The following is a 12,357-nucleotide window of genomic DNA, read 5'->3' as shown; positions in this document are numbered from 1 at the left end:
GTGCTGGTGCTTACTACACTACCAAAAAAATCACACTGCTGTCCCTCACAAAGTCATGACACTGCTATTATACACAGTTTAGAAAAACTTCTCTGTTTCCCTTTTATTTGCTTTCTCTCTCCCTACTTTCCTGTACTGATACAAACTCAAAACTGTGAAGCATATGAAGTTCTTACAAAATAAAGTTTTAATACAGAGCTACAGAAAGCTGAGGGGAAAAAAAAAATCTCATATTTGTATAATTACAAAAGTGTTCCTTAACCTTGTTATTAAAATCACTTTGGATTATAAGGCATATTTTTTTTAAAAGGGCAATCCACATTTCACCATAAACGCTGAATTTTTTTGTCTCACATCACTCAAATGAGACCACAGAAGCTCTCTAGCTAAAATTATTACATTTCTTTCCTACTCGCCTTTATGAAGTGACATGCTACCCTTTTTGCCCCCTTATAGAAAAATTCAGAAATCCATCTATACATTGGGATCTACACAATTTGGCATTGATCTTTTAGTATATAGGGATAACAATCAGCTTAAGAGAAGCAGCTTTATATTAGTAAACTTCATAATAAAAGTACTTTGGGATAAATAAATAAAAGAACATCTCTGTTATGCAATTTCAAACTAATCCTTCTGATAAATGTATTAATTCAACCCTCCAAAGGTCAGTATAACATTAATTTGTTCCTTGCACTAAATATGTATTAGTGTTTAATCTAAGCTGGTTAAACAGACATTCAGCAACATTCAAACAGCCTTGGCACCAACACTGACACAGTGCAGTAAAAAATAGTAAATGTACTATAACGTATTTTAAACTTTCAATGCAAGAATACAAATCTGTAAGAGGCTACAAAAGACAAATCTTTAATAAATGCCAATTCCTACCAAATTCTGCCATAAGGTTAATATTCACTTCTCAGATTACTATGTCACTTGGTACTGTTTGACACCCGCTGGTTCCAAAGGACAGCCTCCTGTGTTTTCAAGGCAGGAAGGCAGAGTTGTTCAGGATTCCACTGCAAGTCACTGGGAAGGAGGGATATCCTAACTGTGCAGCAGAATGACATCCCCCTCAGGTTGTGTGACACCAATGGAGCCAGGACAGGACTCACATTTCCCTTTGCATCAGGGAAATGCCCCACATCCAGTAAACTGTTCTGTACATCATGCCCAAGAGGAACCAGACATTAAATCCTCCACCTGTGTGCTCGTCTACACTGCAGCACCTCTTACCTAGCTGGAAATCATTTTACATGCAGCAAGTCACCTTTTTGTTGAGCTAAAGCACACTTTTGGAATCAACAGGTCTTTCCTCTGTGAACAAAAGTTTTACGTTTGATCCAAGAAGCAGATCCCACTTCTATAAATGCACATAAAATGTATTTCCCTTGGAACAGATTTATCTCGTTCTGCATAGGGTTTTATTTTATGGATGGGCCTGGGTTTTGTTGATTTGGGTTTCTTCATGGCAATTAGCTGAAAAACACCATAAGATGCATTGCTAGAATGACTGCTCAACAAATAGCACTTTGCATGTTATTGTAAAATATTCATACACTCAGCCCAAACAAATGTTGTCTGTAATAAAAATACTGCTATATATCTTCATTTGTACTAGAACAAATCCATTTTATTTGTTCATTCTGTGTTTTAGTGTCATAGGTCTTTTAGAAAAGATAATTTATAATCCCTTATGCAATTAGATATGAAATTAAGTTGTCTTACTCTGCAGAAGAATTTATAATGAAGAGACCAGGTTCAACCAGTTCCACGGAAAATATTTTGATAGCATCAAAAAAGAAAGCATAAAGATCTTTGGTGTTTTAACAAATTAACACATGCCTTTTGGGTAAGTTACTGTACATGCTGTTAATCTTTTAATTAGGTTCTCAATTTCAACATGCATTTATGGTAGGGAGGATTTTTAGTGATCAGAAAATGCAAATATATGGTGTTGCTCAGCTCTTTTAATACATATATCAAAAAAGTAAACAACCTCACCCCCTAAAAGAACCCTAGTAACGTGTAGTCCTTTATTTGAAAGGACCACAATAAAATATTAATAAATCTCTATTAATATTACGAACAAACTACCACTCTTCATTTTATTATTCAAACAAATACAGCTTTCAGACTGAGAAAAGTAAGACTTATTCTCCACGATTATGCCACAGAAAAGAAAACTTATGTTTGTAATGCATGCAGCTTTTAGACGCACCACCAACACTTAAAAATATGTAATTGATCTTATCTATATACATGATACACGTTTGAAGCATGTTCTATGGTAGCATTTCATGAAATACCAACCTTCTTATGCTGACTGCCACATAATACTGCCTAAGCATCTCCTCCTAGGATCTTGAAAAAATACAGTATTATCTATAGCACATTATTTGATAGAATTTTTTCCTCAAGCATTTGGTCCAGCCTCAGTTTCAACACAAGATAAACACATTTTCCCCCACAGATTATTTCATAGATTCTATAGCTGGTACTGAAGAAAAACATACTCAGAAAGGCAGACAATTTGCCATCAGTTAACAATCCCTATGCCAAGGGACATTTTTAGCATGGTGTTGTCTCTGTAAAAGTAGGAATTATCTACTAGCTACACCACATAATGATTTTTGTTAGAAAAAGGAAAAAGGCCAAAATGTGGCTAAGCAGTAAATATATTATAAAAACAAAGTATGAAAGCAATTTAGCTGCGAATCCTGACTGGCACATGCATCCTCCCTCTAGCTTGTTTGAATTTAACTCTTTGTTGGTAACTTTGAAACAGCCAGGTAAAGACAAAGGTGCTATACATAGAAAACAGTATGGGAAGTAAAAACAGAATAAAATACATACCCCAGATCCCAGGGTTATTCTAGCTTTATTGACATTTACTTCATTCTAGAAGAATTATTTTTCATTTGGAATAAGGTTAAAAGTAAAATTGCCCATAAATACACAGTGAAAAATGCCCCAACCTCATCTCATCTAACCTCATGCAATGCCTTTTTTTTAATCACACCTGTATAAACATATATTACTTTAAATTGTCTGGATAAATCAAAGGTGTTTACTGGCCAAAAGATAAGAGTATGAGCAATCCTCCACAAGCCCTCCACCAGTAAGGGAAGATACGTGTATGTATCCTGAACAACCAGGTAGCTCAGTGGATGGGAGAAGAGTACACACACCCACTTCCCTCAGACACAGCTTGAATTTGAACCTTCATCAGTACTCTCAGAGTGGGTTTCCAGTGAGCAGGATAGTAGGTAAAAGGAGGTTACTAATAGCATTGTCTTTAGCTCATCCTTTCCCATTCCATTAAATGTAGCCATTTAATCTGCTGCAGACCCCCGATGACAAAGAATGCAGGAGGGCAGATTGCCCTTGTAAAATCCAACCCGTATGAAAGGACCCAAACATCAAACACAGCTGCTGACTGACAGCTTCATTTATATTCCAGTAAGGACCAGGAGGATTAAGGCCAGGTCCTTTCCACAATGCTCATGAACAGCAGTGAGAAATCATCTGAATTGATCCTTTGCTGTCACTGTCAGGAGGATCTCTCCTGAAGAAACAGAGGACACCGAACAGGGGGTCAGTGTGATGGCCTCTCTTTTGCCCTTTTAAACCAGGAAACACTTTCTGTTTATGCCCCTCAGATTTTCTACACCTACTTTGTTAGGTTTTCAGTTTAAAAACAAAATGGTTTTCATACTTAATTTGTCTTCATGGTTAAAGGGGACTGGTAAGTATTGCTTTACACCATAAGGTTCCCTGGAGCCAAGCACCTTTGCTCTCCACATGCCCAAAGCAATTCCCCCAAACACGAGCAGCAAGATTCAGAACGGGACACTGATGATAAATGGACTTCAGACAGAGCAGCTGGCAGAAAGTGCTCTGTTTTCTCTCCAGCAGCACAGCCATTCTAAGTGCTGCACAGGGAACCTACACCCAGGGCAAACCAGGGATTTTGAAAGGTGGGGTTTTCTTCTAAATAAGCAGAAGCCAATCTAAGGGATGTGCCCTACCTCTGTTAGGTTAAAGAAGGAAGTAGCTGGGGGTGGGCTCGGTTTTGTGTGCCTGTGGGGAAGGCAGAAGGGCAGGGCAATCTGCAGCTGGAACAAAAAAGCAAACTCTTCATGCCAGTGGGTTAAAATGCTGCTTCCTTTAGCTAGAGGAGGGGATGGAAAAAAAATTCAGTAGATAAGAGTATTTTTAAAAATCTAAAAAAGAAAAGAGAAAAAACAAGGAAGGAAGGAAAAAAAAAGAGCTACTCTAACATGTTAACCAGCACCAAGCTTTTCTCATCCTACTGAATGTTTAAATATTTAGCTTGTTAGCTAACAGGCTGTTAACTGCACCTCATTTTCCTTCTCTGGACACGGGAAGACCTAGCCTAACCTAATTTATTTCCACTTTTAAACAGAGCATTGCTTCATTATCAGATGCATGAAGAAATAAAAAAAAAAGAGACAACAAAATTTTATTTTTAATTAAAACTAATAAAGACTATTTCTCAGTTTTATTCAAAACCACCAGTGTTTCTCAGACTAGAAGAGGATGGGTTTTTAGCTGAGTGGTTGAGAAGGGAAATAGGAAAAAATCTAAATTTATTCTATACTAGTATAAGTTTTTAATCAAGTACACACAGGCCTTTCAGAGTGAACTTGATTTTCATTTCACCCCAAACTACTGTAATGGTTGCTGTGACACAAAAAAGCCTGTGGCTCCATTTCCCCAGCATTTCTTCACTGGTTTGTAACACTGGCAGAGTACAGGCAAACCTTTCCCTGAAGAGTACAAAGATTCAATGAACCTCTGTCCTGCAGTGTTACCTTTTTGCACACAGCCTGCAACATACAGTGAATGGAAAGTATTAAAGAACGTGGCCCTCACCAAACTAAAGCACTGATTCGCTGTTACAGCCTGAGCAATATTGCTCAGAAACAGAGACGAGGCAAGAACAAAAGGTTTAATGATTTCTTCCCAGAGCACAGTAGAGTTTGATCCACTGTCACCATGGAACAAACAAATGACACACACAGCACTGCAACAGGTTCACTGGAACCCACGCAGCTGTCACCAAAACATGATGTGCCCCAAAGCTCCCAACAGCAAAGTCCCTTTGCAGGTATATGTGGGATCTCAGAGCGGGATGAAAGGGTGTCTGACTGCAACAACCAAAGCCCATTGTGTCCACTCTGCTCCCTCTTTTCCCCCACCCTCTCCCCTGCTTACAAGCCTGCTGTGCTCAGTCACAGACCACAAATGAGACAGAAAGCAGCGTCAGAAGTGCTGAGCTGTTCAGGACTACCTTTACATACCCTCCTTTAAGCTGTTCAAACACTAATAAATTACCCATTTACTTATACTACCCAGATGTTTGCCATCTAGAAAAATAAATCATTATTTGTAGAAGGTTTTGTTCCATCTCAAGAATCTTGTAAATAATATATTGGGATCAGAATGCCAATACCACACGCTAACTTTTGTACACCAGTTTGGAGGGGGTTGGCAGGGAAGAAAAGGAAAGACAGACATTTCCTGACCAGTAGTCAGACGTTAAGAACCTTCAAAGAGAGATTATCAAAAACTCAAGTGCTCACTGGAGATTATGCTGTTCGGATAATGAGGTTATTTAAAATAACAGCACAAATGGAGAATAAGGATGACAAGTAATCTGAGATTAATTCATTATTTCTGAGCTTTTGCTTCCACATATATCTTATACTTTTATATAAATATGTATTTGCATGCATGTATCTGTATAAAATGTGTGTATACTAAATTATATCATATATGTGTTCATATATATAAACCAAAGTAAAACTTAAAATATATTCAATTTATGTATCTATAAATATGACATTCTAACATTTCTTTATATGTCACATTTTCCATAAAAAATGCAACACTAATTTTAGCAAAGCCTACAAATACAAGGAGTCTCAATCTTTGTTCCTTCTTTTATTTTTTGCGTAAGATTTCTTAAGAGTTCTGAGGAACTCTCAAAGAGAATTCTAGGGCTTTAATTGAAATGGCATGAGATGCTGAATCGTTAACAACAGTGTCTTTCAATCCCTGTGTCCATTATGCACAGAAATGTCTATCAAAACCCACAAAGAATGAAGAGGTTTTCAATATTCTCATTAAAATGTGACTTTGTCTCATAGTTCCAGCTAATTGAATTTCACTTACAGTTGTCATGAAGTTTTGTAGGGTAGGCAAAACAGCGATTTGCTGGTAAATGATGTATATAGGAAGAGAAATAAATATTTGAGAAGCCCTCTTTTGACAAACATCAGGGAAAAGACAAAGAATACAACTCAAGCAATGAACAGTTCAAGAAGGAGCAGCTTTATACAAGGAAAACTTTGATCTGGATGGCTGAGTATCAATCACTGCAAGAAATCCAGTCTACTTAGCAATCTCAGACAAATTGTCATTTTGCACAGCAGTCTACTGCAAGATGTTAGTATGAGCTGTACCCCTCACAAATATTACTGTTAAATTATTTGATTTTGGCCTTTTATAATGCCACCTGCAAAACTGGAGAAAAGAAAGAAGAGTTTACCCATTATAAATATCCCCAGTAGAGGCAAGAGGGACAAAGGGGATTACTAAAGGTAGGGAGCTGTTAGAGATGGTGTAAAAGTGAACTGATGAAAAGAAGTATGAAGAGCATTGGGTGAGTTTCTTTCATTTGTTTTGGGGTGTTTTGTTTTAAATCATACTGGTTTAGCAGGGTGAGAATAGTCCATGTCTAAAGAGTTTGAGCTCAGAGAAATACAGCAGCTTTCTATAGATTGACAACTGTGTTAGGTGAGACCAACATGCTGTCTCTATTATAAAGTAAAGGTAAAAAGTGGCAGCAAGGAGTGACAGTCAGGAAGTGACCCAATATTTAGCTGGTTGATCACTGTATCATCTTGTTATTTAAGATATTATATCCCCAATGTCTCTCCTATTTATTAAACTCTTCTCACTAGAAAATCTTTGATCACTTGAATAGGGAGCCATGACACAGACATGACTGACAGTGGGCTGAGGGGTCAGAAAATCCCAGATTATAGTAGCCTCGTAATTTATTGCACATTACTCACATAAGAAATCTGAACTCAGGTTTCCTCTCATTTTTTCCCCATACTGCTACCTTGCACTTGTGTAGAAAATAGCATATCTGATCTTCCCAGCTACAGCAAACTTGGCTGTACACATCAAGCACAGTTCAGCAGGGTTTTGCCACACTTTTACTGCACCTTTCTTGATACAGAAATATAAAACCAGCTTGTGCATGTGTGTTCAATACAGCCTCCAGCTGGTATGTTCCCCTTTACCTGACATTCAGCTGGAAGCTATTGCACTTCTGGAGACAGTGCAGATGGGGGTATTTCAGAGGATCTTTCCCTACTAATCATCTGCTCAGGTCCTTCCAATTGCCTCAGAGCCCTACCCTCTTGTACCAGCTTAGGCAAATCCATTCTCTCATTGGTATTTACACCCTTCAAATATTTGTACACATGGTTATAATCCCATAAGGGGCAAGATGGTCATGCTGCCCTCACAAAGGCTAGCCTGAGTGAAGGAGCACAGCACTCGGGCTGCCACATTCTTACACACAGCAGCCTGGGGCTTGGAATGATTCGCTGAAGAACACCGTGTGACACACAGCTGGTCTGTGCTTTGAAGTAATACTAAAAAGCAGGCCACAAGTGCAAGGGGCCTCCAATTGACAGCAAAGAGCAGGGCTGAGCACACGCATTTAAACTCTTGAAGGAAACGAACACACTTGCAGTCTGGGTTATTTCCTGCCCCAGCCATGTGCACTATCAATCCAGAGGAGAGTTCTTAACATGTCTGTGCTTTAGTTTCCTTCCTACACAGTCAGGAGAGCACCCTTTCTCTCCTACTGCAGCTGACTGCAAAGACAGCTCCATCAGTGCTCCAGAACACATTTCTCTGTAGAAGCACCAAAGCCAAGCAGACCTGTGACTGCAAGCAATATCAGAGCTTCACAATCAGGCAGCTGAAGCAGGACTGGAATAGGTCCTGAGGTACCTCTGGATGTCAGCTACTCTGGCCGGGCACAGCCCAACAGAATTCTCCTCTTTTCCACTCCAGTGATGTAAGGCTGACCAGGGCTGAGATATCTGATCTCTGTTCACTAAGCCACAATCCTCAGAGAGCATCACTCACCTCTGAATCTAGCTATTGCAACTCCACATGGCAAGGTATGATACTTAAAATTTTCTTCCTTTCTTGCTCTTGTACTACACCTTCCCCACTGACCACTGCCAACCTCTTCTTTCAGCCTTCCACTCTAATCACCCACACACAGCTCTATGCAAGCACAAGTCTTCCCCCCTCTCCAGTCTATAGACAGCATTAGAAGAAACTGGGCACAAGAAGAGAGGTCTCTGAGGCATAAATGCAAGGCACTGCCTCTTTTGCATTGGTCTGCTCAAGGTAATGAATTGCTTAAGAACCAGAGCTTGACAATAGCTGTCTACAGTGACAAGGATGGGAAGGATCTCTTGCTCTGTGTTAAGTTCCCTCCGCTGTTTTCTCACTCCTCCTCCTGTTCAGCTTGACATCTGAGGACAATTTCACTCTTCTGTACACCCCTTTCCTTGCCATGGCCACACACAAGCTAACCCAAGCAAACCATCCTGCCAGTGCCTGACTAAAGCTGCCCCAGAGAGCAGTCAGGGCAGGCACTCCACACTGCCCTGGCCAACACACCGAGCTCAAGTACCTGACAAGAGAAGGCAAACTCCATTTCAATTACCCATTCATCTCTGCTAACTTCTGCAGACAAAGCACATCAGTTCCATGTACAAACTCACAAGAGCTAACAAGGAACCTGTCAAAAGAAAAAACACATATCCACAGGAAATCACACTGTTTTCTTTTTCACGTGGATTCTAAGAAAGTAGATACTAAATGCATCAAACTAACACTGTTGTTCTTCCACCCCACAGAGGAGGGAATCAGCTTTCACAGCAGGTCCCAAAGCCACAGGAGAGCACAAAGGGTACATCAAATTTCAGCTACTTTCATACTACTTTGGTCCCAGCACTCAGCACTGTGTATTCTATGTACCTCCTACCAGTTGCCTTCTCTTACATAGCCCTGGTAGAATACCTCACCCAAAAGAAAAAAATTTTCATCAGGGCACATAAACTTTATTAAGCTGCATATAGAACAGGTGTCCCTTTAAAACATGACTCTTTTCCTCTCTAAAAGGCACATGTAGCAGGTTCCCTACTGTCAGGTGTAGACTCGAGTGATGAAAGAAAAATACATAAATGTTTATTAAACCTCTGTTGCCATTTACACCACCAACTTTCACACCAGTGCCAAGCTGTTAACAAATTCCCATGCTGTTCCAGAAGACATTTCACAGCTCCTGTCAGAAAAGGGAAGTTTCACGAGGGCAGCACTCGCTGGAAAAAGTCTCTGCTCCCACCACCATCAACAAGAAATCACAAACAGCTGTTTGTGGAATAAATGTGTTCTGCCCAAACTGTGTGGGAATAAAGAGCTTCTTCCAGGGAGGAATGGGGCCTCCTTCATATATACCCCCTGATATATTTTTGTCCCAACACTGTTTGTACTAAGACTTACCAATTTACCAAGCAACCAGGAACAAAAATGATCCATAATAAGCCAAGTGACCACAAGCCAGTACACGAGGCTCAGGCCAGGTGACCACTGTGTGTGTGTGTGTTACAGCTCAAATGTTCAGACGCAGCATCACTCCTTGGGGAGTTCCGCAGCTCCAAGCTGCAGCCCAGGCTGGCAGCCCTACAGCAGGGCCTCTCCAGACACACAGCCCCCTCAGGGAGACACATACCACCTACCACTCTGTGCCATGTCTCCTTTCTGCCAGCCAGGCTTTGCTGTGCTGCTGTACAGCTGGGAAGCTCAAGGCAGGGTCCCGCACACAAGGCACACGCCAACTTGAGCCTCGGCAGCTCTGAAGGGCTGCCATGGGGAGGGGAGCTGCAGCAAAGGCAGAGTGAAATCCTACAGCAATTCTCTCTTCTGCCACAGCTCTTCTATCTGCCACAGAAGTCCCTATTCTAAAAAGAACAGGCAAAGACAAGATGCTTCATGCAGGATGAAGTGAATTACCCTCGTCATCCAGCCAAATTGAAACAACTCAAAAGGTGATAACTGTTACAGGCTAAGTTACAGCTTAGACAGCTTTTACCAAAATACCAAAACTTTGACAAACTCACTTACTTTGTCCCTGGAGGACATGGAGACACCTACTCATATCACTGTTTTGCAGAGCATGATGCTCAGAGCATTTTGAAAAATGCACCTGCGGGACCTTCAACCTCCCATGCAGATCCTGTAATTCAGCTGACCATAAAAAGAGCTAAGTGACTGTTTATTAATATGTTTTGCTAACAGAAATCAATTTCAAGCACTAGAACAGAAGCAGATTTGTCCTACAGCCATAATGAATAAACTAAATAGCTTTATCTTTCCCACCTTTTTAATATCAGAAAGTTGTGGGCCCAAATAAATCCTTATACTAGCAATTTAGTAGCATGCTTCTGTCAACTCTAGTTAACAAATTAGGGTCCTACAGTCTATAAATTTTTGCATTAAACAGAACAATCTCAAATCAATTGGCTGTCTCCACCTGTACCTCACCCCTCAGCTTACAGACAGCTAGCACAGAGGCAAGATACTGCAGAACACGCTGCATACTTCAGCTTCATATCTCAAGATCAGCATATATTTGTTGAAGATGTCTAAAAGATAATGGTGGACTGACCCTTAAGTTTGAATGTAAATAACCCTACCAAGAGATTTGTTAGCTGATGGATGTTTAAGGTATTTTCTGTCATTCTAAATATTATACCATGTGATGTTAGAGGAATGTAATAGCTGCCTTTAAGATGAAAATACCTTAGTTTTTTCTTTTAGACTAATTGCAATAATTAGAGATTCAGCTTCTATTTTCTAGTGGAGTTATTCAAGCAGCACACCAAGCGACAGACCAGCATCTGAACCTGCTCATTGTTAAAGCCCAAAAACGCAGTGGCCATTTCCTCCCTGCACAGTGACTAATTTGCTTCATGAGTCAATCTGTCTCCTTCCCTCTATTCTCACAACAGAGTGATGCCACAAAAGTAAGGTTCCCCCAGGTGAGATGCTCAGCCTGTGTGGGTCACTGCACTGGATGACATGGCCCCCCTGGAGCAGGTTTTCTGCAAAGCCCGTTCCCCTTCGGAAGTGCCAAGAATCAAATCTTGGCCACCTAATGCAGCATGTTCCACATGCTAGCTCGCAACACATTGAGCAACTGTGTTAACTGAGATGGATAGTGCTGTCAAACAGAAAGCTGGCTCACCAGGATGGAAACAGTGGGATATGATTACCTTCTACATTCAGGAAAAAAGAGTTCCTAAGATGACACAAAGCATTTCATATTAAAACAAAAACAACTACCTTCTTGCAGGGCTTTTACTACCATATTGTGTAAATAAACACATGCACATAAACTCTGCCTATATGAAGAACCTGAGCCTCTCTCACAGACCAGAGTCTGACAGAGGAAATGAATCATTATCACCCTGCTTGGACACAAGTTTGCACAAGGAGCCCATGCGATCAACCACTGCCTGGAACTCCTGGATTCAATACCAGCATTGCTCCTTCTGTTCCCATGTCCAAATACCTAACTATAAAGCAACTCAAATCAACAGAGAAAATGCAAATCCCCAGGCAAATTGCTTTTAAACTACTCTAAATGTGCACGGGTTTTATTGGTGATATGGAGAGAAAACAAACTTACAGGCTTCTCATCCAAAAGAATAAGCACTGAAATAACTTGTTTGGTATTATAAAGCCTCTTGAAATTTGAAGTTCATTCTGGAAAGATTTTTCCCAACCCACCACCTCCTGCCCATCTCGCTCAACATTACAATGTTAGGTTTCGGTTTTTTTAAGCTTATATTTTGGGTAGAGAGAGGAAAGCTTTGTTTATTTTAAGATTTTGCTGCTAACAAAGAATAATCTCTGAGTGGAAGGGACTACAGTGCTTTACAAAGGGTTTTGCAGCAATATACTAGGTAAGTGAAAACAGAAATCAGCTTGCACATTTAGTCCTACAACAAATTGCCATAAAGACAGCATGCATATATATGAAACCATTATCTACAATGCATAATTTAAAAAATGAAAGACTACAATATGCTGTTCAAAACCGCCCTGATGTCGCCCTAAGTTTTAAGATTTTCTAAAGCTCTAAGTTTACATTCTTATAGAAAACTTTCTGTAAATAACCTATTGTTTTACATTCCTTCATAAAAACAGAAAAAATTAATGTAC

General features: G+C 40.1%; 1 protein-coding gene across 3 annotated transcripts in view; it reads right to left on the bottom strand.

Moving 5' to 3' along the window:
• SATB2 (SATB homeobox 2) overlaps positions 1-12,357 on the bottom strand; it is a 137,849-nt gene that overhangs the window by 95,577 nt on the left and 29,915 nt on the right. The window lies entirely within an intron of this gene.

Source organism: Lonchura striata, chromosome 8, assembly GCF_046129695.1.
Source record: "Lonchura striata isolate bLonStr1 chromosome 8, bLonStr1.mat, whole genome shotgun sequence".
Taxonomy (NCBI): domain Eukaryota; kingdom Metazoa; phylum Chordata; class Aves; order Passeriformes; family Estrildidae; genus Lonchura; species Lonchura striata.
Note: the sequence above shows the minus strand (reverse complement) of the source record. Positions and strands in the feature narration are given on the sequence as shown.